Source organism: Pan troglodytes, chromosome Y, assembly GCF_028858775.2.
Source record: "Pan troglodytes isolate AG18354 chromosome Y, NHGRI_mPanTro3-v2.0_pri, whole genome shotgun sequence".
Classification (NCBI taxonomy): Eukaryota; Metazoa; Chordata; class Mammalia; order Primates; family Hominidae; genus Pan; species Pan troglodytes.
Genome location: NC_072422.2, coordinates 6,318,980 through 6,325,117, shown reverse-complemented (window position 1 = coordinate 6,325,117; position 6,138 = coordinate 6,318,980). Strand labels below are relative to the sequence as shown.

The 6,138-nt window shown below is 43.0% G+C and overlaps 1 pseudogene; it reads right to left on the bottom strand.

Annotated features, from left to right (window-relative positions):
• Positions 1-3,375: 3,375 nt before the first annotated feature.
• On the bottom strand, positions 3,376-5,435 carry LOC129138918 (endogenous retrovirus group K member 6 Env polyprotein-like; annotated as a pseudogene).
• Positions 5,436-6,138: the final 703 nt, after the last annotated feature.

The window sequence follows — 6,138 nt, the reverse complement described above, 5'->3', positions numbered from 1 at the left end:
AGTTAGGGCACAGGGCTTCCATGCCCACAATGCCAAAGGTCATGCAGCCCGCATGTGCCTGGATGCAGGGCTACCTGGCACAAGCTCCAAGAGCTTCTTAGAGAAGGCTTACCGTGGGAGACTGGGGCCAGCCTGGGGTGGTGCTGCCCAGGGAGATGCCCGCCGCTCTCGCATTGATTGGATGTATGGGGAGGCTGGCAATTGTGTCGCAGCTCATGGTGCCCTTTGCGTGCAGTTCATAAAGGGGCACCTGGAAGCCCAGTGCTTGCTCCCTGAGGGCCTGCCAACACTCAGGTTCCAATAAGGGCAGTGGCAGAGTTCCCATAGCATGGGTTAGGCAGCACAGGTGGTGGTCTGTGGGATTTCCAGATGAGGGCACCGTCTTCAGGATGGAGGCTCTGCAGGAGGAGACGGCCAGGGCACACAGCTAGGAGACAGCCTTCGGGGAGGAGGCGATGCTGGTGTTCCATGACATAATGGCAGAGGTGGAGGTGGTAGCCCAGAAGGAGGCTGACGTGGAGCAGCAGGAGGAGGACCAGTGGGCACAGCCAGGCCCTGGGCCCATGACCCTAGAGTCTGCACTGGAGGACCTGCTGGTCATTTGGTTGGAACTAGAGCTGGTTAATATCTGAGCCAGGAAGGCCTTCTCTCAGCAGAGGGAAAAGATGGAGTGGAGGTGCCAGCCCCACCTGGACCACAGAGGTGCAATCATCCAGAGCATTCCTGGCTTCTGGGACAATGTATCCTTTTCAATGTTTCTTCTAACTTTCCATTTGAGAGGTGCTCTTGGGGAAGTGTAAGTAACTTACGGGCAGCTCAGCATCGATGTGACTATTTGGGGGAACAATGGTGAATTGCCTCAGACAAATGTGGCTGTAGGAAGCCTGAGCAGGCACAGGTACTATTTTCCTGCATGCAGCAGAGAAACCCTTCAGGATGTCGATCAGCAGATGTTTAGGGCATCTTTTCGAAGAGCAGAAGCAAGTTCTCACCACAACAGGTTTTTTTGTGAATTAAGCTTTCTTAAGGAATTTTGATTGCTCCCCATTGCCAGTCCGATCTGGGACTGAGTGTCTTCTGGTATAAGCAGATTCTGCCACTCCTCCGACACCAGCAACTCTCTGCAAATCGCTCCTCCTCATGTCAGTGCAGTCAGCTTCAGAGTTATACACTCTCCCTGAACCAAAGAGGCCTTAATTCAGGGGGAGGGGGAGGAAAAAGGGAGGTCATACCTGAAAGCAGATCTGAGAAATCCTCTACCCCAGCCTCTCAGTACTCTTAGGACTTCTTCTCTGTTTGCTTCTAGCTTTTCCTACCATTGCATGTAAAGGCTCTTTGCCCTAAATCAGATTGTGAACCATCCCAGATGTCAGCCCTGATAACTGACCAAGATGAAGACATGCTGAGATACATGATCGACTTGGAGGTGACACCAGGAAGACTGAGTCTAGAGGGTTTTGTGGGGAAGGGTAAGGGAAATAATTCATTCCTGTAAGCAACAGTGGGCACCTCACTCAAAAAGGTATTTAAGTTTTCTCCACCTTGTCCTGATAGGTGAAAGAAGTGAAACATCCCATTCATCTCTGCAAGATCATGTTCTTTCAGAGTAACCCCTACTTCCTGAATAAAGTGATTATCAAGGAATATCTTGTGAACATCACAGTTGACAGGTGGCTCCCAGGATGGGTAGAGGAAGCAAGATGGTGGGTGGATCATTGCCAAGGTGATCCAGCCCCCTTCACAGAATATCCTCTCTCTGTAGAATACAAGACTTCTCATTACATTCCAATTCAGTGGTATCAGGATTAGGAAGTTCAGGCCTATCACCGCAAAGACCACAACAGCAGCCTTAACTTCTTCAACTGGTTTTCTGACCACAACTTCACAGGATCTAATAGGATTGTTGAGGTGGGAAACATCAGGAATGACCCAGGTGTATTCCCAGTTGCTTGGGTCACCAGTCTGAGCCCTGATGAAGTCTTTCCTGATTGATTCCCCTGATAGATGCTATGTAAGGACCTGTGGTACAATCTCTTGCAATACTACATGAGTATGAAGCCACCTGAAGAGGAAACAGAGGTTTCAGGTGAGCCATTCAGTTGGAACTGGAGCTGTTTGATGCCCAGGATGAAGGGTTTGAGACAACTCCCTATTCAGGGGGGCTGGATGCTCATTTCAGAAATGTAGAAATTGAGGCTCCTTTCATACATGTAGAAATTCTTTGAAAGGAAGACACAGAGTGACAGAATCTAGGAAATTCAGGGCATTGGACTGAAAAAGACACATTAGAGACTGCACTGTAAAGCAGGTTATGCTGTGGAGTCTTAAGCCCAGGGAAGCATAATGCATGTCCAGACTCACTGAAAAGTTAAGCTGAATCATTAACTTCAATTCATGGCACTTGTTTCCATGGCCGTCTGAAGGGTTGGCCTGCCCCTCCACACCTGTGAGTATTTTTTATCAGGTGGGAAAAGAGACTGAGAAAAGAAATAAGACACAGGGACAAAGTATAGAGAGAGAACAGTGGGGCCGAAGAGACTGGCGCTGAGCATATGGAGGACCTGCACCAGCCAAGGTCTCTGAGTTTTCTCAGTATTTATTGATTATTATTTTTACTATCTCAGCAAGGGGAATGTGACAGGAGAACAGGGTGATAGTGGGGAGAAGATCAGCAAGAAGACATGTGAGCAAAGGAAACTGTGTCACAAATAAATTCAAAGGAAGGTACTATGCCTGTATGTGCACATAGTCCAGATTTATACTTCTCTCCATCCAAACATCTCAGTGTAGTAAAGAATAACAGAGCAGCATTGCAACCAGCATATCCCACCTCCAGCCACAGTGCAGTTTTTTTCGTATCTCAGAAAAGAAATAATGTACAATCAGGTTTTATACCAAGATATTCTGTTCCCAGGGTCATGTTGGAGACAGAGGCCTTCCTCTTATCTCAACTTCAAGAGACCATCCTCTTTTACTAATCCCCCTCAGTACAGACCGTTCATGGGTATTGGGATGGAGGATGGTCAGGTCTTTCATGTCCCATGAGGCCATATCTCACACTGTCTCAGTGGGGGAGAAACCTTGGACAATACCTGGTTTTCCTGGGCATTTGTCCCTGTGGCTTTTTGCAGTGCATTGTGCCCCTGGTGAATCAAGAATGGAGAATGGCGATGACTTTTTACCAAGATTACTTCCTGCAAACATATTGTAAACAAGGCATATCCTGCACAGCCCTTGATCCCTTAGACCTTGATTCCATACAACACATGTTTCTGTGAGCTCAAGTTGAGGCTAAAGTTACAGATTAACAGCATCTCAAGGCAAAACAATTGTTCAAGGTACAGATCAAAGTGGAGTTTCTTATGTCTTCCTTTTCTACATAGACACAGTAACAGTTTGATCTCTCTTTCTTTTCCCTGCATATCCCCCTTTTCTTTTTGACAAAACTGCCATCATCATTATGGTCCATTCTTGTTGGTCGCTGTCTCTTCGGAGCTCTTGGATACACATGTAGACTAACAACAGAAGGAACAGGCATAAAAGGATTAATACAAAATTTACCATAGTGGAACTTCTGATGGTTTTTAACCAAGTGACGGGGGTAAGATTTGTGAAGCCATCAGGAGATTTCATGATTGCCTCAGTTCCCAAATTTAAATGGGCTTTTGATGCCTCAAGATTTTGTTCTTTTAATTTTGAAATATCTAAAGTAAGATTATCTTCTCTTCTTTGTAGATGATGTCTAACCATGTCCCAGTGATGCTCAGACTCATTATAGGCTCAGCGTGTAATACAAAATCTGATGTATTCCAGTCACACTGTAACTGAAAAAGATATTCCAAGCTCATGAGCCTATCTCCCATCCAAATCACAGTTTGTCTAAGATCATTAATTTGGTTTGCCAATTTTCAATTTATTTGGGTCTGAGAATTCCACAATTTTCAGGAATTCTTTTGTCAATTATTTACATATTCTGCAGTTTGAACAAAGCAATTCCAGCAGCTGCAGCAATAGCTGTAACTGCAATAAGGCCCATAATCACTGTAATCAAAGTAAAAATGAATCATTTGGATCTAGTTTGAACTCCTTTTAATACTTCTGTTAAAATATGGACAGATGGGGAAGCCTCTCACCGTTGGTCAAAGGACACAGGGATCACATGCCCTCTCTTGCCCTCACTAGCTGAATACGGTGCTGCCAGTCAAAGGCTGAATCAATCCAAGTAAACAATCTACAATTCTCACAGGTTATAGTTTGGGATTCTGGTTTAATAACTACGTTTCCTACAACTAGCATATAAGGGGGGTTTACATATCTTTGCAAAAGAATTGTCAGATTGGAATTTAGGTTAGTAGTATAATATGGCTTATGATTTTTTGTTTTTATAACTTGATTTTTAGACAAATTTTAATGTAGTGTGAGGCCACAGTAAGCTTCCATAATTTTGGATGTTCAGGAGCAGTAACAGGACTAACTAACTTTGGTCGAGGTGATGAAATTCCCATTTCACCCTATTTTCATGGATAGGGTGATTCTAACCTTCTATAAGCCTTGTCCAGCCTTTCAGTTAAATCACTATTATAGGCCGGATTAATGGGCCAGATGGATGAGGCCTGTGAACATGAGTGAGTCTGGCTCATACTAGTCTATAGTAATTCCAAATTCATTGTTTTGTAATACCACCACAGTATCAGCCACACATTCTTTCCAAACTAAGTCTTCTGGGGTTTTTGATTCTTTGGGAATTTCACTGGGGCAAGACTTCCCCTTAGACCTAGATTTTAATGATATTTGATGAGAAGGGTCCTACAAATTTTGTGTCTGTGGCCCAAGTGACATTCCACTTACCATGTGATAAGTATATTTACTGGTGGCACTGACAGTAGGTACTTCTACCAACCAATTTTGGGTTGTAGGTATTAACATCCTGGTGCCTTCCTTAGGCAAATATGAGGATAATAATACCAAATGGAAATTTTTATCATCATTTCTTCTTCTTTAGGTTGGGCAGGGCAATGATTATCTGTGGGGCGTGGCACCCATGCACTATTATTAACATATACTTAAATAGAATTATCCTTCCGAGTGACTGCCCAAATTAAGGGCAGGGAAGGCATGTAGGCCCAGCAAGTATAATTAGTTGCAGCTGCTCATGCAGACATGGGGAGATTTACCACCATTGATACAATTATCAAAGCTGTCAGCAGCATATTATCTGGAGTTTGCATTACTCTTGTGTTCTTTAGGCTTTTTTTAGCTAACGGTGTCAGCTTCTTTAATTGGGCCCAAGTCTGTGGCTCCACTTTCTTGGTAGATGGCAACTTCATCTGTTTTCCAGATATTACCATTTTGTTTACCTGGTGAGCCAATGATGCTCAATTACAGATTTTTCATCTCCACGGAGGGGCTTTTCTTTGCATTTCCAATGGGTTCATTGTAGAATCTTAAATGTCTACTGGATATTCAAACAGGAAGCTGATTTTCTCCTGGTGAAACACAAGCAAAGCCTCTCTCCCATATTCTCACCTTTCCTATTTTCCATGTCTTATTTTTGTTCTCTTTTCACCAAATCTGTTTGTCTTCATGTGGGCTGTTCTTTTTACCAGTATAGTGTTGTTTTGCAGAGATAGTTGGCTGATTTCTATAAATGTTTTAAAAATTTAAAGTATAGAGTTCTAGATTAAGTTGCATCTGGGTAGTGTTATACTCCTTACTGTGTTTTTCTTTTCTTTTTCTTTCTTTCTTTCTTTTTTTTTTTTTAGTAATTGAGCGTTTAATGTTCTATTAGTTTTTTTAAATTATGTCTTCTCCTTGGGAATTATATGGGATTCCTGTAGTATGTGTAATTTTTCACTGATGTAAGTATTTTTGAAATGTTTTACTACAGCATCTAGGCCCATTATCTGTTTTAATTTTTTGGAATTCCCTCTACAGCAAAACAAGATAATAAATGTCTTTTGACATGGGAAGTACCTTCTCCTGTCTGGCAGGTTGCCCATATGAAATGTGAATAATTATTAACAGTCACATGGACAAATGACAATTTTCCAAATGAAGGTACATGGGTGACATCCATTTGCCATAACAGATTAAGCCGTAGAACTCTGGGATTAACTCTTGCCTCCTGAGTGGGCAGGT